The sequence below is a fragment of the Myotis myotis genome, unplaced genomic scaffold (genome assembly GCF_014108235.1).
Source record: "Myotis myotis isolate mMyoMyo1 unplaced genomic scaffold, mMyoMyo1.p scaffold_m19_p_1, whole genome shotgun sequence".
NCBI lineage: Eukaryota > Metazoa > Chordata > Mammalia > Chiroptera > Vespertilionidae > Myotis > Myotis myotis.
Window position 1 is genome coordinate 170,277,048 of NW_023416313.1, and position 21,541 is coordinate 170,298,588.

The following is a 21,541-nucleotide window of genomic DNA, read 5'->3' on the forward strand; positions in this document are numbered from 1 at the left end:
ATATATGACTCTCTTACAATTTACTTTTTGATAACTATTGTGTAGTGAGAATATTTTTATTCAGATTCAACATGTTTTTTTTTTCTATAAAAATATTCTAAGTGGATAGATGCCTTTACTAGGTAAAGCTGGAACTTGTACAGATTAATCAAAAGGACATTTTCAGTACGAAACATGAAAAGCTACCCATTGGTCAAATAATTGGGGGTTAGGCAGAGGGAGAATCCAGAATATATTGCATTTGATCTCAATTGTATAAATATATCCTGAGAGACATCCTGCTTAGTTCTTTTGCAATAGAGTCAGTTTGGGAAGCAATATATAATTTTTACTGTTTTACTATATCATGTGCATTTTGTACATCTTACAGTGTTTGTTAATAAAAACAAAAATATGGAAAGGGTTTGTCAGAGTGTGAAAATGACAAATGATCATATATTTATGTTTCAGGTGGGAATGGAGGTAGAAAATAGTGTACAATGGTCATAGTTTCTCTTAAATTATTGTACCATTTAAGAAATAAGATCAGTCATTGCTTACTTCCCCAAAGTAGTCTCTCAATTAGTAGAACGAAAAAAGCAATAAAATAGTTAGCAATTAGCAAGAAACAGGATATAAATATTGTGCTTAGGCCAATGGTTTTAGCATTCCCTTTCAAAACCCTGTAGATGTACACAGAGCAGAGACTAAGCATTCTTTGTTCCCAAGGTCATACTTTCTTCCATGGGTGACCTTGGTCAAAACACCAAAACCTCATTATGTGTCAAGACACTGCTTTACCACTCCCCAGCAGTTTCCCGTCATTTGGGGATGCCAGTCTCATCACTCCAAATGGCATACAAAATACTTTACAACCTGACCTCTGCCTGCCTCTTCAGCCTCATATCCTGACACCCACACATCTACTCATCACCATAGTGTTTCACAATTAACTATTGAGGCTCCTGAGTGGACTCTTTCCTCAAGCCCCCATGCCTTTCTTTTCTCATTCAATAAATATTTGGGGGTGGGGATAGCCACACACCATACCAAAGGCAATTGCATAAATAGGGAGTAAGGCAACACGATCTAAGGCCTGGAATTTATGGTCTTGTGTTGTTAACAAAGAAAACACCCACTCTCTGCCAAAAATAAACAAACAAATAAATAAACAAACAAACAAACATAAATTAATTAATTACAGATGGTGCTAGGTGCTGGGAAGGAAAACAAAAACCCCAGTGTTAACAGAGACTGAATGGGGATGTGGGGGAGGAGGTGGTGATGTTTAAAGTGTACCAGGTGAACCTGGGGCCAAGATTCCTGAGAGAGAGGAAATAGCATGGGCAGGTTCTAAGTGTGAAAGACTTTCTCAGGTTCAGGTTCAATGACTTGAATAAAGGCCAGTGTAGCTATAGTTGGTGTGTGTGTGGTGGGGAGGGAAGGGGATGTGCAGAACAAAGTAAAGATGAAGGGGTAGCCAGTTGTCAGACTAAGCAGGGCCTTACAGCTCATAGCAAGGAGTTTTGTTTCAGTGAAATCAGAAATTATTGGTTGGATTTAAGCAAAGTTGGATCATGATTCAATTTATGTTTATAAACAAATGCTCTAGCTTCTGTATGACAAACAAATTAGAGAATGACAAGCGAGACAGTGAGTGGGACAGGTACTTAGGAGACTGTTCTGGAAGACCAGAAAAGGGAGCAGAGTGGATGCATTCAAGAATTCACAATGCAATTGAGGTTCCCTCTTTTCTGACTGATTTCTACTACCTTAAAGTCCCAGCCCAAGTATCACCTCCTTTACAAAGCTAATCCCTTACAAAGGGGATGGAAAGCCCTCAATCCCCACAGGGTTCGAGACCCCCTCCTGTTCTCTAAGCAGCCTGACACATGACTCCACAATGTGACATACTATAATATTGGCTGCTTTGCCTGCCACCTAAAAGACTGAACTTTTTTGAGACAATGGCTGTGTCTTGCCCATTCCTGCACTCTTGGCCCGAGCCCAGAGCCCCATGCATGAGGTGTCAAACGTGTGGGAATCCTGCTCTCTGGACTGTGGGTGAGCTCTTCCCGGGTCATGAAACACTGAGTGGGAGCCAGATCTAAGGGCTTGCAATTGATTCCGATCGTGAAAGGACTGTGGAGGAGCCACTGCATACCAAGAACACCTACAACTGTACGAAGTGACCAAGAAATCAGACAGGAAGCCAAATTGATTTTTCATGGCCATTTCAGGGGAAGGAGTTCTTGACTAAGGTGAACTCTCCAAAGTACTTCGGGTTCCCTTTAAATCCTGCTGCAACAATTGCAGTTCAGAATCTCTTGCTTGCAACACGTAGTTTAGCAGACACTGTCATTTTTGACAAGGGGTTTGCATTTATATCAGTCATGTGCCTGGAAACTGTTGGACAGAAATCATAGCCAAGCTGTCACCACAGCCTCCCATTACCTTCAAACAGATTCATTTTAATTCCTCTCCATAAAGATTCCTCTCCATAAAGACTTACGTGCCTCACACGAACCAGGGGTTGTGCCTGGCTGTTAGGACAGAGATGGATGTCAGGATATTTGTAAAGGGTATCTCTGTTCCTGAGGGACTCACCGTCCCATAGAGGAAACAACTAAAAGAGCATTGCAATTGAAAAAGCTGAGTTATAATGGGAATGTGTAACATATGTATATTCCTGGTGGAGAAAGCATAATAGTATAATTTATTCATTCTTCTGGGAAGAAGAGAGTATATATTTATTCAGAAAGAAGCTTAAGTTGAGCTGGATCCCTAGGAGTTAATCTCTGTGTGTGTGTGTCAACTTCTCAGAGGCAGGGAAGCCTAAGGCTTAAAGGCATTGGGTCCAGAGGTCAACTGTCTATGTTCACATCCATTCTGTTATGGCCTGTGTCCCAACTGCCAAATTATTGAACAACGCTTCACCTCGGATTCCTCAGCTGTTAATGGGCTAATAAGAGCTTGTGCCCCATCATGTTGCTGTGAGGATTAAATAAGTCTGTGCTTATGAACATGAACATGTTATTCCAGGCAGAGGAAATAGTATGAGCAAAGGTGATGGGCGTCCAAGGGATGTCAGGGAAGAACAAATCTCCGGTGTGAACAGGCTGCAGGGTGGGTTTGGAGAACATTGGAGGGGAGGTTGGAACATGGTTGTGGCCCAGATCCTGAAGAGCTTTGCAAACCACACCAAGACGTTTGGATTCTGTGCTACTGGGAATGAGGAACTGCCAAGGAGTTCAAACGGGGGGTAGTGTGATCAGGGAAAGAAAATGAGAGGCCGAGGGTACAGGCAGGAGGTGACAGTGTGATCCGTGAGAGAGGACTCAAAACCTGGACTAGGGGGAATGCTCACCCTATGGCCTGACCTGCGGAATTTAAGGTTTCCCAAATGTTTTCACCAAGAATTCTTTTCTCCTTATATAATCAAAAAATTTTTCAGGACTCAGTTTGGGGAATGCTGACATAACATCTCATTTTAAAAATGTTTTTATTTTATTTCTTTACATCCTTCTGCATCTCAAGTTGTTCATTTTTTATAACCCAGTGGGGAATCACAATCATGGACAAAAGTACTTGTAAGTTACCTGATGATGATCAGTTCAGCAGGTCAATAGATGAGTAAGTTTCCATGGAAACCCAGTTTATGCTGATTTTCACCTTAGCCAGCCCTCCGCCATATTGCTCTCCCCCTTTTACTGTGGGAGAAGCTTCATGAGAGAGCAGTGTAATAGCAGTAGTATTGGGAAATAGGAATATGTATTTGGCATATATTTTAGATTCAAAGGATAAAAATGATGCTCTGGAGTCTTAGAATGTCCTTCTCAATGCATTTGGCACCATTTTCTCTGAAGACAAAAATGACAAATTCTTGGGCTATACTAGGTATTATTCTAAGTGCTACATACATAAACATACACAAACACACACACTGTTTTATCTTTACAATAACCCTATAAGAAGCAACTGTTATTCTCTTTTTTTAAAATATATTTTTGATTTCAGAAAGAAATGAAGAGAGAGAGGGAGGGAGATAGAAACATCAATGATGAAAGAGAATCATTGATCAGCTGCCTCCTGCATGCCTTTTATGGGGTTTAGAGCCCCAAACTAAGGGCATGTGCCCTGACCAGGAATCAAACCATTACTTCCTGGTTCATAGGTTAACACTCAACTACTTAGCCACACCAGCCGGGCTATTATCTCTACTTTATGAATGAGGAAACTGAGTCACAGAGAAGACCAAAGTCACAAGGAGGGCTAGTGGCATCAGTGGTGTAAATAAATGTTGAAGGAATATGTGAGTGAATGAGTGATTGAGTGAACAGAATGAATGAACAAAAGATGGGTGGTAAACATTAGAAAAGGAAATTAAGCATTCAGGTTAGGGATAATGTTAGGAGCAAAAACAGGAAAAGTGGTCATTTGTTAACCTGGGCAATCCTCCAAAGAAATGACTCTTCAAACGAGAGAGTTTGAAGTAGAGGTAGTAAAGAAGAGTGAAATTTACTCAAGATTACAGTAAATATAGCACAATGGGAAAGTTAACACATATCTCTTCTGTCAAGATGATCAGCTCTTGTATTATTATTGGCTCTTATAAGTGACATTTGAAACAGATACCATTTCAACTGCAAAGAATTTACTGAGTGAGGCCCAAGAAATGTTTTCAATTTGCTGGATTCTGTGACCTCAAGAATAGAAATAGCATCTGTGTATCCACAGAAAGAGGTACAGAATGTGTCCTGTAGAAGGCTTGCTGACGGTTCTAAATAAGACATTAGTCCCTACCTGAACCTGTCAATAGCTCTCACTCAGCTTTTAGGTACCTAGCCCTGTGCTAGGCATCATCAGAGGACAAAGGCATAAATATCAGCAGTCAGTAAACATTCCCAGAGCATACACTAGTGCTAAATACTAGGGAACCCAAAAATAAATAAGATATAATCCCTAATCCCTACTCTCAAACACCTCCTAATCAACTGGGAGGGAGATGATATAAACACAGCTCTACATGCAGACTCCAGGTTTATAAACCTGCTGTTTCCATAAAACATACCTATAAAGGTATAATAGGAAAATATAGTTCATGAATTATATAATAAAGACCAAAGTGCAGAACAATATTGAGTAAGAATGGCTCACTACAGGTTCAGGACTAGAGAAATAATTTTTGATGGGTCCAGATTATTAAGCAATGGATGATGTAAAGAAGAGCATGCCAAGGAGGGGAAGCAGCAGCATCTAATGTGGATAAAAGATCAGGGAAACTGTAAAAGGTTTTTTTAAAAAGGCCTCTGGTCTTCCCCATTGGAGAAGGATTTAACTGACCTTGAATTACGAAATTACCCAGAGAGTATAATGCTAACCACAAACTATTATTTCTTCTGAAAGCAGAGGCCTCACTTAGATATTTCATGATTTCTCCCAATATTTCTGTTTTGGAGTTCTTCAGTCTTCAGAGCCCTAGAAACATTCTCTTCCATATACTTCCAATTCTTTTGTTTCCCAGGTTGGCCGCAAGGTGTTCTGAGTCATTTTTTCACACAACATAGATACTCTGCCTTCTTACTAGTTTAGAATTCTGTTCTTCTCTGACCCATCCTTGACCCCAGATGAAGCACAGCTGGGCACCTATCCAATTAAGCTCATCCTTATGCTAAGAGGTAGACACAGGCCCGCAGCCCCTTTGTGCTGCACTTTTATATGAGTGCAGCTCATGTGTCACAGCAGGCAACCTGGTACTGACATACAGCAAGCCCTGACTGCCATCAATCTACTTCCAGAACCATCTACCCAACCATCACAAGATATCACTTTGGGGCTGACATCTTTGGGGCCAGTCCCAGCCAGGAGATGTGAGTCACCCAAGGATGACAGTCTGATCAAAATGCATGATGGATAGGGCCTAACCATCATCCCATCACTCATGAGCAAGGAGGCAAAAATTGTCAAGGTAGGAGTGTCAGGTGTGGGGAAGGTAATTTCTGACATGTGATTAATGCCAAGGAGCCAGCAATCATCCAGGTACTGCCAAAAGAAATGGGCAGTTATATATATTTTTTCTATGACAGTGCCTCCCTTCCCCCACTCTTGACCTCTGGTTTTGTAGTGCTGCAGAAAAGGCTCATGGATGGATTTTTTTTCTTTCCCAGATTTTATATATTTATGCCCCTCAAAATCTAGAGCTTACATACACTCTACATACACACCTACACTAAATGTAACTCTAGTTGAAACCTCAGCCCCATCATCATTTGGAAAACAACTGCAATGTTCCCCAATTGATATTACTCTGATGGTCATTAAAAATGAAATAGCTCAGTCTGCCTGGGGCCAAAGTTGGTTTCATCCATGACCCTGAGCAAATGATTATACCTCTCTGTGTCTCAGCTTCCTCATCTATAAAATAAGATTGTTTAGAGGATTAAAAGAGGATTTCTCACCTTTGTGGTTATGGTAAATAATTAATAAATGCTAGGTAATGTCATTATTGTCCCTTGCTGTGCTTCTTATATGTGAGAGAAACATTCAAAAACTGCAAAGATTTTGTGGCACATAGGACATCTGAAAGAACAGGTAAAATGGGCAAGGGCAGAGAGCACTTTGAACACAAAATGGGTATGGGTCCTTTGAAATAGGACATAGAGCAAAATAGCAGAAAGTAGGGAACAAAAGCCACACTTAGGGTGAAGAAGGTCAAATATATGGTGATGAGAGGAAACTAGACTCAGCACACAATGCAATATACAGATGATGAATTATAGAATTGTACACCAGAAACTATATAATGTTATTGATTTTGCATTTTACATTTTGGTCTATAATCCATTTTGAGTTAATTTTTGTAAAGGGTATAAGGTCTGTGCCAGTTTTTTGGATATCCAGTTGTTCTAGCATCATTTGTTGAAGAAACTATTAGCTCCATTGTGTTCTCTTTGCTTCTTTGCAAAAATCAGTTGACTACATTTATAAGGGTCTACTTCTGGACTCTCTAGTCCAGTGATTTTCAGGGACACTGGTGTCCTGCAAGAATTCTTAAAACATGCAACACCTGACTAGTCAGGGGTACTGCCCTCTTTTCCCTTAGATTGTCAAATAAAAAAAAATTAGCAACAGCCAATACAACACGAATTATGTGGTGTGAATGAATCAAAATTATACCTATTTTTTGTCAGATCAGCAAAAAATATATTTTTTGGTGTGCCGCAGAATTTTACTAATTAGTTTATGTGTGCCATGGGATGAAAAAGGTTGAAAATAGCTGCTCTATTCTGTTCCATTGATCTATCTGTCCATTCTTTCACTAATACCATGCTGTCTTGGTTATTATAACTTTATAGTAAGTCAAAGTTTGGTAGTGTCAATCCTCCAATTTTGTTCATTTTTAATACTGTGTTGGCCACTTTGAGACTTTCACTCTCTATAAATTTTAGAATCAGTTTGTCAATATCCATAAAATAACTTGCTGGGATTTTGATTGAAATTGCTTTGGATCAATCAATCAAGTTGGAAGAATCAGCATCTTGACAATATTGGCTCTTCCTACCCATGAACATGAAATATTTTTCCTTTTAGTTTTCTTGATATTGTTCATTCCATTCTGTAGTTTTCCTTATATAGATTTTACACACGTTTTCTTAGATGTATACCTAAGTATTTCATATTTTGTGGTGCTAATGTAAATGATATTGAGGAGTTTTGATCTTAAAATCCACTTGTTCATTGCTGGTATATAGGAAAGCAATTGGCTTTTCTACATCAACCTTTTATCCTGCAACCTTAATATAATTACTTATTAGTTTCAGGAGTTTTTTTTTCTTTTCAGATTTTCTACACAGACAATAATATCATCTGCAAACAAAGACAGTTTTATGTCTTCCTTCTTAATCTGTATGCCTTATATTTCCTTTTCTTGTCTTATTGCATTAGTAAAGACTTCCAATATGTTGTTGAAAAGGAGTAGTGAGAGGGGACATTCTTGTATTGCACCTGATCTTAGTGGGAAAGCTTCATGTTTCCGCAATTAAGTATAATGTTAACTGTAGGTGTTTTTTAAAATATATATTCTTTATCAAGTTGAGAAATCTCCCTTCTATTAAATGGCTGTTGGATTTTGCAAATATTTTTCTGTATCTATTGATATGATGATGTTATTTATCTTTTTTAGTTTATTGATATGATGTATTACATTACTTGACTTTCAGATGTGGAACCAACTTTGCATAGGTGGGATAAATCCCATTTGGTTGTGGTGAATAATTATTTTTATAATTTCTTCTATTTGATTTGCTAATATTTTGTTGAGGATTTTTGCATCCTTCTTATCTTTGTTCTTGCATAGGTGAGGTTTTTTTCCCCCCCTGTGGCTTCTTTCAGGATTTTTCTTTATCCTTGATTTCCTGTCATTTGAAAGCCATATGCCTAGGTGTAGTTTTTGCCATTCATCCATCTTGGTGTTCTCTGAGCTTCCTGAATATCTTTGTTGTTTGACATTAATTTAGGAAAAATTTAAGTCATTATTGTTTCAAGTATTTCTTCTGTTCATTTACTCTTTCTTCTCCTTCTGATATTCTCGTTATGCACATGTTATACCTTTTGTAGTTGACCCACAGTCCTTGAGTATTCTTTGGTTCCCCTCCCCCGCCTCCCGCCCCCCAATATTTGTTCTCTCTGCTTTTCAGTTTTCAGGGATTCTATTGGCATATCCTGTAGCTCCAAGATTCTTTCCTCAGCCATTTCCAGTCTATTTATAAGCCTATTGAAGGTATTCTTCACTTCTGTTTCAGTATTTTTTTTGGTTCTTTCTTAGGATTTTTATCTCTGCTTATATTGGCCATCTATACATGTATACTATCTACTTGGACCTTTAAAGCCCTTAGCATATTAATCATAGTTGTTTTAAATTCCAGTCTGATATCTTTAACATCCTTGCCATGTCTGGTTCTGAGGTTGTTCTATCTCTTCAAAGCCTTTTTATGCTTTGTAATTTTTTTCTTGATAGTGAGACATGGTGTACTAGATAAAAGGAAGTAGTATCAATAGATCTTTAACAAGCGTGTGGGGGGACAGGAAGTATTCTAGAGTTCTATGATTAGGTCTCAGTCTTTCAGTGAGCCTATGCCCCCAGACTGTGAACTTTATGTGTGTCTCAGTCCCCTCCCTCACACCCTCCACTTATGTGAGACAAAATGGCTAGAAGGTCTGGAATTTGTATTTTTCTTTCTCAGGTCAGTTAGGGTCTTATCCAACCCCCGCAGATGAGGCTCTGGTGAACTTCCTCCTGGGGGCAGGCCTTGTTAAGAATGCTCAGGTGTATTTCAAAATAGTTTCTTTCCCCCTTTGCCTGAGAGAAATATGAAGGGATTGTGCTAAGTATCACCATATTGTGCGCCCCATCCCCTGGAGTTTTTAACTCTCAGACTTGTCCACACTGAGCCTCCAGCACTTCATCCATTATAGTTCAGGCTTCCCTCCCCCAGCACAGGGTCCCCCGGCAGCGTTCACCTCTGCTTCCATAAGTTGTGCTTGTATTTGCCGTCTCTCCAATCTCAGGAGCAGAGGCTCGCCCTGTTTTCTCTCCTAGAGTAGATCCAAGAAGAGTTGCTTATTTTTCAGTCTGTTCAGCTTTTGACTTGTGAGAACAAAATGGTGAATTCCAAGCTTCTTGCATTGGAACTGGAAACTAAAAGTTTCTTTTCCCTATTTTTCTAAAATTTATTACATATCACCCTAGCTATTCAATAGAAATCACTGCCTAATATTTAAGCCTTTCTTAATGACTCAGAGTCTTTACCAGAAGCATTAATTAATTCACAATTTATGAAATAACAGAAGACCTGCAGGCATAAAGGGCTCGTTTGCCTCTATATTAAGTGGTCTAGCTTTTCTACCTCCTCCCTTGCTCTTGGTGGCTAATAGGAAACCTGCCAGTAGCTTTTTCTACCCTCTCCTAACAGGAAGCTAAGTGGACAAAAGATTCCTTGGTAAAGAGTACCATCGGTACTCCTGTCTGCGATAACTTCTTGCCCTGCCCTTCTTTTTGAGGTAGACTCCATCGGGATACTTGCTGGATTTGTTTGATCTGAGTACTTTTGTGCCATATGGGTGGTGTTTCTGTTCTCTGAATTCTCTTCTCTCCAGGTTCCAGACTGTGAATCAGGCTCCATTCATGTCATACTCACTAACTTGTGAAAGTACTTACACTAAGCTGATATCAAAAATAGGTTGCTTGAGAATATCTCCAACCTATAGGATGATGCAGGTTTAGTTCAAATATCATCTCCTTCATGATACTTTCCACAATTCCTTTAGTCAAGTTCCTTCTCTAGATTCAAAGCATATTAATTTTATACTTATAATATTTGTTTTATTGTACCTTCAATAAATATTGTACCTGCAGTTCAATAGGTTATGTGTGCCTGTCTGCCTGTGCCCTACTCTATGCTACTACCAACACTGTACCCAGTCCCACTGTACCCCCCAACTCTAATTTTAAATACTAGAATCTGTTTAAATTCATAGCAAAAGCTCAATATTTGCTGCATGTGAACATTCTTATGAAATGTGATCAAACCTGCTAAGTCTGACTACCAATTCCGCCAAAAGCACAGTGACTGGGTAAAAAGTCTCTGGGCCGGAATACTCCGAGGCGTGTCTCAGTCCTGCTGTCTCAGACGGTTGAAATGAACCTTCGTCTTTGTGTATCTAACTGCCCTTCAGAATTCCCTCCACGTTTATCTACTTAATGTGCATCATATTACTAGGGCACTCGGCCCTGGCTACAAATCCTCCTCAGATAGGTTCCTTCGCTGTGTCCAGCACTCCTCACCCTAGTCGGATTCCCTTTTCTCTTCTGTAATTTTCTTCACTGATTCTGTCTCCTCCACGCGCTTTCATTCTCTAGCTTAGACGCCACAGGCCTCCCTTTGGCTCCTGGTTGCTTCCCTGGGGCTCCCTGCCCTCCTCAGGCCAGACATTTGGCTACCAGTTGTCTGCAGTCTCTCTACCTACCAACTGCCCCATGGGAGACTGATTGTATTGCTATATTTTTCTCTTCCTCACCCGATATATCACAAAAGAGTTATTTACTTGAACAGAAGGCTCATTCCCCCAGGAGACAGACCAGAAATTCTTTCCATGGCACTTCAGGTTCTCTCATTTTCCCTTCAGTAAAGCAGCAGGATCCTGAGCCTGGGTTTTAAAGACGTCACTTTCCATATGAGTTTCACTGGCCTTCGAGGTCTCTTTTTGACTGCTTTTTTTTTTTTGCTTTTTTTTCTTCTGTTATCCCTTCATTGACAGAGAAGCAAGTGATATTAATATTGTTCTACTTTCTGATAGCAATACCCTGGTTTCTACCTTTAATGACTTAATAATGGACTTCCGTTTTTGATCACGAGCAGTACCAAGATTTTTTTTCTGAATTCTATGTTCTGTTCCCATCCTCTCGGATTCATATCTACTGTGAACTTCAGTTTAGAGATGTAGTTTGCTTTTTATTATCAACCAACATAACAGCAATTCAATTAGTGTAGCTGTTTCAAAACCAATTTTTATTGATAGATAGATGGATGAAAAGACCACTAGCTAGCCAGCTAGATGCTTTTCTCTGAGGGTTTCTGAGCCTTGGGACTATTGATATTTTTGTTTAGATATTTCTTTGTTGTGGAGGCTTTTCTGTTTATTGCAGGATGTTTCACAGTTTCACTGGTCTCTCTTTACCCACTAGGTAGTAGTCTTTCCAACCCTAAACCCCCCAAGTTTTTTAATAAAAAATATCTTCAGATATAACCAAATGTTCCTGGGAGGCAAAATCGCCACCAGTTCAGAATCAGTGTTGTAAATCCATTTTACTCTAAATTATTACTAAATAATAATGAAAAAAGTGAATTTAATATACATTGAGTAAATACTGTAAGCCAGGTCCTTCGGAAAGCAACTTTCACATATGAACTTATTCTGCACTTACAAGACTTATGGGTTAAGTATGAGAAAAAAAATAGTATTTAGAATCAAATAGCTAGCAAATGGTAAAGCATTTTTTAAAACAGCCATTTCCCAAGCTCATGCCTTTGACAGTTATGTCATATATTTTACATCTTATCTTCTATGGCATAGCTATATCTATCTATGCACACCTTTCTCTTGGAGGAGGAAGGGTTTTTATTTTGCTAGCTCAGTAGTGCTAAGACTAAGAATGGTGCTTAGCCTATAATAGGTATCAAGGAATTCTAGTTGAACTGAATGTCTTTTTGATTGATCTTAGAAAAAACTATTGTCATACTTTGCACATAGTAGTTTCTTAATAAATATTTGCTAAATTAATATATTACACAGTCTAGAAAAACTAGGTAGCTTACCCTCTTGGTTTTCTACATTACTCTGTACTTCTACAATGAGGGCTAAGGGGATTGTAAGGGGTCAGGTTAAGATGGCATTTGTGTAACCTTTCTGAATTTTTTCCTTTCATTCACTTTTTTGTTGTTGTTATTCTCATCCGGTCTTGGTCAACAATCATAACCAGACTAATGTTGCATTATCTTCACACAGTACCATTTTCCGAGGAAGTAGAGCTCTTTACAAACACTATTCAATTTATCCTAAGTCTTTAGTGAGGAGAGTAGGGGATATTATTTTTTCCTTTTAGAAGACAGGGTTAATTGGAAGCATCAAGTAACTGACACACCCAAAGATTATTCAATCAAATTCCTGGCTCTAATTCATAGCATTACCATTACTAAAGTTAACTTCTCTATTAGGAAATAATGGAACCCTTACTGTCTAACTCCCCACCTTGATTTAATCAATCAACTGGACTGTTTCCTATAGACCAGACATTATGGAAATGAGGAAAAACACATTTATTTTGTGTCTACATTATTCTGGCTGCTCTGATAGGCACATTAAATTTATCAGCTCATTTCGGAATGAGTAGTAGTGTCTCCATTTTATAAAACGAGGCTGAGTGATATTAAGAAACCTGCTTCAAATATATAGCTAGAAAGTAGCAGAACCAGGTATTAAAACAGGATTTTTATTATTGTATTTTAGTTAATTTTCACATACTCTTCTATAAATAAGGAGCAGTCAGAACAAATCAGCACTTAGGGAAGGTTTCTTCAGTTCCCGACAGTTGCTCAAGTATCAGCCTTCCCACTACAGCTGAAAATGTGAAAATGGAAGTTTATATCTTTTGGATCCACAGGTCATATGTATGAAACTAGAGGGTGAGTCATGTAGGTTCTGGAGGGGCTAGAAAAGTGAAAATACTGACTCTGGCCTTCTCCCCAAGAATACTCAGGCTGTGGAATATTGCACGCACAGAGAGGGTTGCCACTATATTGCAGCGACTACTTTATTTCTTCACTAGATGAAGTGATCCCAGGATACCAGAGGACACTTTGGGATTCTTACAGATGAAAGGTGCTATATACATGTCAGATATTACTATACAGCACTTATAAAAATGGTTTCCACTTGCTGTTGTGAACTCACTGCTGAACAGCTTAGAGATGATAGTTATTACTGGTAATAGCAGTCAGAATAACGGTGTAAGTGGCACTCTTTGCGATACTTTGCTCCATATTTTATCGTTTTTTGCCCTGTAATCCAGAGTGCCTAGAACAGGATAGAAAGATATTTGCTGACAAGGCTTAAAAATAGAGAGACAACTATTTTTTTTTTTTTAAATTGTGGTCAAGGTCAACAAACAAGGTTAAGGAATTTTCATGAGTGCATCATAAACAAAGACCACAAAAAGTTTTAAAAATTGCTAAAATGTATCATTTTTGCTTTTAAGACTTACATTATCTTCTGAAAATACAGCCATTGTAATTGGAAATGTGCACATTTTATTGGTAGAAAATGCAGTATAATGCACTGTCTTTATATTTTCAATTTAATTTTTAAAATCTCCTTTTAGGACAATCACCTGGCCCTGAGTTATTTGGCTTGGTTAATTGTGCTATCCACCTGTGTTCACTGGCTTCCTATCTATTTATCAAGCATCTGTAAGAAGCCACTAAAGAGATATGCCCATCACTTTACCCTGGTGTCAGTGAACTCTTCACAATCAGCTATTGTTCAGCTGAGCAAACAGTGCTACCTTGGGAAGCAAACCATCCCAGTTCTTTTTATTTCAGTTTAGCTACAAGCTAGATTTCCACTCTAGTGTTAGAAAAGCCTCAGTATGACATAGAAATGAGAATTCTCTCTCTCTCTCTCTCTCTCTCTCTCTCTCTCTCTCTCTCTCTCTCTCTCTCAATTTGGCAATACAACTCTTCATATTCACATACACTGACTACAACTTTGCAACTACAAACCATTGTCATGTACATTAGCTTAATTCTCAAAATTTCTTGAGTTACACATGACTCACACTTTTCAGAGAAGGAAACTTAATTCAGAGAAGTTAAATGAAATACCTAAGAGTATATTGTCATTAAATCTAGTCAGAACAAGATATCAAATTCTGGTCACATTCTGTAAAAGACTCGATAGTAAATATTTTCAGCCTTGCAGGCCATAGGATTTCTATTGCAACTACTCCACACTGCCATTGTTGAGAGACAGCAGACATAGATAATATGTAAACAAATGTCTGTGTTCTAATAAAACTTTATTTACAAATCAGGCAGTGTCTGATCTGTAGTTTGCCAATCTCTGCTTTATATGTTTCCCCTGTAATTCTACTCCATTTGAGACTTATTTATGGACATTTTTTCAGGTTAACTGTTTACAAAGTTTATTAATAAAGATCAGAAAAGAAGAGAACATGTTTCCTGACCTAAGCTTCTAGGTTGACAAAATTTACTAGCATAATAGTCTATTAAGAGAGTAGAAATAGCACAGGACTTAACAGTGAAAAACTTGAATTTGAAATTGGTCTATCTATAACCTCAGAGATATGTGACCCTAAGCAAATTATTAATTGTTGGGGCCCAGCCCCAGCAGGTCCAGGGGTTCCCAAAGGTGTGGAAGAAGGAATGACATGGAGACAGCGTTCAGTTGATCAGCATAGCAAGGTTCTCCTGCCAGGTTCTATCCTTAGGTTCTCCCACCAGGTTCTCTAGCTAGGTTCTGTCTTTATTCTCCTGTTACATCTGTATTTATACCAGTTGATTTTAATCCTATCCATTCTATTCCAAAGGTTAGGGCGTTTGTTATCTCCATTCCAAGATCACTACTCTATTGTTCTGTTAAGCTACAAGGAAGTAACTGAAGGAGATTATCCTAAGTAAAGCTTATGTAGTTTAAGCATGATTGTTCGTAAAGTGATTAACTACCTGCCTGGCACTTAGTTAAGGGGTTTTACTGATTATTCCCTTCCTTAGTCCGGTTAGTCCCTAACTCCAGGGAAAAATCCCCACCTGGGGAAACAACTTTTCTTGGAGAGGTGACCTTGGTTAAAACACATAGCACTAAGTAGGGGAGCAAACATATTAAGAACAGTATGCCATATATGCCAGGTCCCTTGAAATATATGCTGTGCAGATGTTTCTTCCCTGCAGCGACTGTGTCAAGCAGCAAGGATGGACCGGCTTCTGGCAATTAATTTCTCTGAGATTCAGGCTAATGTGAATATTATTTTAATAGTCATTTCACAGGGTGTTCCTCAGGATTAAATATGCTGTATGTGTACACCAGTACCCACTGTGTAGTAAGCCCTTAATAAGACTTGTCAAGTTTCTGTTTAATATAATGATGACAGCTTTCTGTCTTCTAATCCTGGGGTATTGGCCAAGAAATATGAATGTGATACCAGTCAAGTAATTTCTTGCATATTTGTTGAGCTATTAGTTCAACAAATGGAATTTGGGGCTAATAAAAGGCAGCGTTTTATATAAATCTGGGGTTATGGATATTATTTTATTTCCACTACAATTGTGTGTTTTTTTTAGTTATTTATTTTAATCAGAGGTGTGGTAAATTTTGTGGTTGGTTCCTTCAACATCCCTTCTACTCTCAAATGATTAATAGGAGAATCCTGGTAATCTTATTTATCTTGTTGGTGATTGCTTTGGGAACACGCATATCTCACAGTCCTAGACATTGAGATAAGAGAGGAATTCTGCTGTTTGGAGGTTTCTGAAAAAGGAAACCTTTCTTCCTCCTAAGAAGGAGGTATTAATAAGGGACTCCATCTTTCTTCATCCGCACATCCTTCTTGCTGGAGGTTTTGTCTGGAATTGACATAGTCAGCTTGCAACTGTGAGGGGCTGTGGGGCAAAACTGACACGGAGGAAGGCAGAGCAGAGGAGGGAGAGAACTGGGACTTCTGATGACTCTGTTGAGCCTCTGAAACAACCAACCTGGGAACCTTATGTTAGATGACAAGATTACCTACAAGATTGCTTGCGCTCATTTGATTGCAGTGTTTGATTCCAAAAGTCCTGATACTTTGTCTAATATATTGGTTTTTTTTATCATTTTTATTTAACTTTATTTAAAGGCTAAGGATAAAAATGAGAAATGTTGGCTTGCTATCTTGATTCTGCCACTCTAGTCAACTGAATGATTTCCTGAGAATCATTTTACTTTTCTGAGTTTTGGTTTTCTATTCATGTAATGAGAGAGTTAGATCAAAAGCTTAAACTTTAAATATCTTTCCCCACTCTAATAATCTAGAAGTCCACCATAATGCACAGAATGCCTCTTCTCCCTGGCAACACATTTAGTCTGCACTCACACTGTCCAATATGTTAGCCATTAGCCACAAGTAGCTAGTCCATATTAAGATGTGCTAAAAGTATAAAATATGTGTAACGTTTTGAAGACTTGGTATAAAAAGTGGAATATAAAATATAATATCTTATTAATTATATTTATGTTTCTTACATGAAATGAGATTTTGAATACATAATTTAAATAAAATATTCTATTAAAATTAATTTCATTTATTTCTTTTTACTCATTAAGTACTGAAATCTTTTTTTTTTTTTAATAACTGAAATCTGTAGGAAAGGACAGCAGGCTGGTAACTCAGGCAGGGTTCCTAAGTTGCAGTGTTGGGGAGAATTTCTTCCACTTTGGGAAATCTCAGTCATTTCTCTTCAGGCCTTCACATGGTTAGATGGCATTCATCCACATTATGGAAGGTAAATGGCTTTACATACAGTCTCCTGATTTAAATGTTAAATGTATCTAAAAAATACTTTTACAGCAACACCTAGACCGGTGTTTGGCCAAATAACTGGTCACCATTGCCTAACCACATTAACATAAAATTACCCATCTCAACTTCCATAGCGTTTTTCTTCTACTTTAGAATTCACTTGCCTTCAGTATATGAAAAAATTTAATGTGATATTATGCTTATCAAGGGTTTGGGTTGTATAATGCTCTGTAGTTTCTTACCGCCCCTCATCTCCTTATTGTCAGCAGCATTCATTGTCTTAGGGGAAAAGTGATAAGATACATGAGAAAAATCACCCTTGGGTTTCAATAAGGCATTTGCATTTAAAAATCCGTAGCTCTACAATACCAGAGTATAATGTTTATGTCATAAATAATAAATCTGAGCAAATAGACAACAAGTCAGGCTGTCTTGTTGCAGAAGAGGTAAAGATCACATGGGGAGGGCAAAGAGAAGACAAATAAGCTTGATGTAGATGGATTTCTAAAAAACAATCCTGTGCCTCATCCACCACCTGTTTTTAGTTAGGGGTGGGGTGCAGAACAGAAATGTGAGATAGAATTCAAAATTCAGGCACAGTGGAGAGCTCTACCTGGATTTCTGGGCGGAGCTCAGGAGGACTGCAAGCCCACAGAATGTTCCAGCATGCGGCATGACACAGAAATGGTGGGGACAGCCATGCCCCATGTCTGTGAAGAGCAGGAGATTACAATATTTTTTGTTCACCTCGGCGTGGCTTGGAAGGGGCCTGAACGTGAGCCAGACTAGAGATGCTTGTTGCTAGAAAAGAGATTGGAGGCAGCTGAGATATTATGGATAGATGATCAAAGACCAGATAGGAATGAGGTAAAACATTTTCTCACTTCTAGATACTGGGTTTCTGAATATAGTATTGTGTGTCTATCTAGTATGGACAGATGATGACTGAATATTCCCCAGACACCCATACCCCTCTACTACTAGACTGATTTTACTAAAGTCAAAGGTGACAATATGTCTCCATTTGCCTAGGATATTCTTGATTATATTGTTGCCTTGTGCCTAATTGGTAAATATCAGCCCTTCTCCCTCTGGAAAGTGTCCTACTTGGCACTAAATACTATGTGGTCATCTACCTAAATCCTCAAAACTTAGATGCAACATGGGAGAGAAAGTGGGAAGCCTGAACTAGTTGAGATTAAGTTTATGCTACATGGAAAAGTAATGCGGAGAATCTAACATAGAAATTAAATTGATTTATAGAGAACATAAGATTGACTTTGGGCATACATGAGACTCTGTGCTGAAATGTAACTTTTCTAATTTAAAAGGCACCAGAACATCAGTTTACATCCTGAAATCCACTATGCTATGCACAAATCTTACCTGAATGTGTATAAAATTTCAATATTTTATATATTTAATTTCAGGTTCAAGTTCTTATAGTGTCTTTTTTTCTAACAGCAAATGTAAGCCTCACCAATTTATTATTGTAAATGGTGGAAAGCAAGGGATACTTTATGGAGGACTTCACAAGCCCAGCAAAGGGAGTTTGGACTGTATTCAAGAGAGTGAAGGAATGATTTGTGCTTTAACACATTAGCTTGGGCTACACTGTGGACAATGGGAGGAGGCTCAAGGAATAGCCAGTAAACTCCCAAGGGGATATGGATGGGAAATGAGTCTGAACTGAGGAAGTAACTGGGAATGCCTTGAGAACAGATTTGACAGCCATTTAGGAAACTGATGGAGGATATTTGGAGACCAATTTTATACTGGGAGTAAGGAACAGCGAAATCTGTGGAAGTAGGGAATGAGTTTAGCATGGGACACATTGACTTCAGTGTCCTGAGGGATGCTCAGTGGGAGACAGTGGTTTCACAGGTGCATTTTGGGGTTTAGAGATTGACATGAAGATGTGTATGAGGGACATGTGATTTGGAGGCACCAGACTGTAAGAGTTAGAGAAAGTAGTAAGCAAAACACACACACACACACACACACACACACACACACACACACACATATATATATATATAAATTTTAATAGTATATGTTATTTAAACCATGTATTTAAAATCTCATTTGAACATGTAAGCAATATAAAAATAATTAATAAGATGATGTTATATTTTATATTGCACTTTATCTTAGTCTCTCGCAAACTTAACACACATAAGCTTTATGTGAAAGTCAGACTAGATGGTATTATTGTAAAATAAATAAAACAACATAATAATTTATGAACTTTTGTTTAGAAATTTATGTAGAAATAATTTTTCCTTAGCCAGTGTTTCTTCAATGGAGGCAACTTTGTCCTTCCCTTCAGGGGACATTTAACAATGTCTGGACACATTTTTGGTTGTCATAACTAAAAGGGGGTATGGGAACTCTTACTGGCATCTGGTGCCAGTAAATATCCTACAGTTCATAGGATGACACCCCTCAAACAAAGAATTATGTAGCCCAAAATGTCAATAGTGCCGAGGGTGAGAAACCTCTGCTTTAGACAGTTGAGCTAACAATTTTGTTGAAAGAGCTGAAATCATCCTTAAATTGTTTTTCTGATCAAGAAACACCACAGAAAAACTGATGTAATGCATGACAGAATCTTGATATTCTGGCTGGGAAGTCCATTTCAGTTAGATTTTCTAACTCAACAGCCAACTTATCTGGTCAGAAACCCTTGTGTATACAGGAGCTCTCTGGGTACACACCACATTGAGGTCTACAAGAGAGAAAGTACAGCCCTTTCACCCACTGAACCCCACAACGAAGGTTAGCAGTTGATGCAAAGGTAAGTTCTATCACATGGGAACAGATGGGACATCATCTTTGACTAAAGTCATCTGAGAAATAGAGGGTTGAGAATGACCATTAAATTTGGCTACTACATTGTCAGATATGAGGACAGAAGATGGTGACAGTGGTCAGCACCATAGTAAGATAGTGGATAAAAGCACAGGTTGTTGAGTTCAACTGTCTGGGCTTGCAAGACTCTTTTTTCTATGATTCATTAGTTGGGTGATCTTAAGCATAGTCTTTTTCCGTGCAAAATGGGAATAAAAATAATGCCCGCTTCAAAGAGTTATGTGTGAGAGTGAGTCCAATATCACACACAAAGCTGGCGAAGTGATTGGCCCATGGTAATAACTTGCTTTGGGAGCTGGTGGGATGTGCTATCAATGGAGCAAAAGAAGACTAGTCCCAGTCCATTGCTTCCAAAGTGACCCTCCATTTAAGGGCTTCCGGGTCATTGATAGTATTAATGCTGGAATTCTGACAACACCTATTGTTTCATTTTAAATCAAACCAATAATTTGCTGATAAATATTTGTTGAAAGTTGATTCCACTAGTTTCTACCATAAGGAATGGGCATAAATAAATTCGATTTATGCTTTTCAAATTGTAGTTCTTATACCCCTAACGAAAAAGTGGGAACCACAGATAAAATGGGGCAGTTATAAAAGACTCAGTGATTTCAAAGAGACTAAATGCAGAGCCTGCATGCATATAAACCACAGCTATATTTAAATTCTTTTTTTTTTTATTGCTCACTAGCTGTGTGATCTTTGGAAAATTACTTAGCCTTCCTGTGTTTCTGTTTTTCTTATCTATAAATTAAGGATACCAACTACCTCATAAAATGGCTATAAAGATTGAATAAGAAACTCTGTGTAAAGTATTAGGCAAAACACAACCAGAAAATATTTAGTAAATGTTAGCTATTTAAATTTTAAGCATGTAGCAACCATATATGTATATGCATGCAAAATTTAAGTGACTCTTTAAAGATCAGCTATGAGATGCCAGAGAAATTTCACATGTACAGTGCGCTATTGTAAGGCCACTTTTGTATACTATTTGGCTTTTCTTCTATGAACACTTGGGTAAATTTTTGAGAAGCATACAGTGTGTCCTAGGCTTCTGGACAGCTATCCAGGCCTAGAATATTTTCTAGGCCAATACTCTTAGATGCTATCCACAATAACCTAATGATAGCTTCATACTCAATATCATCTTCAACTGTTCAGTGTCACTATTTCACCCTCATTAATCACACACTGCACTCATTAATCACATTACAAAGGAGGGTCATTAACAACTGAGGCCAGGTGTGGAGGAGATCCCTGCCTGGAAGCCAGGCCTGCTAGATCACTCTGCAAAGTGGGTCACACCAACTGCGGTAGGACAGCATCAAATGGGTGACATTGTTGTGGAGCTGAGAGGAACCGCAGGACCCAGGTAACTTCTTGAGCTATGATCTTCAATAACCAGAGACCTCAGACAGGGCAAGCAGAGGGAGACACTCAAAGATTCCAGGTAGCTAACTCTTTGGTAAATAAATTTAGTATGCCAACACTGGCTGTTGCAAAATTTATAAAGTTGGAATTTACTCACTATTTTAGGTTAATCGAGTTCTCTTCTCTGTC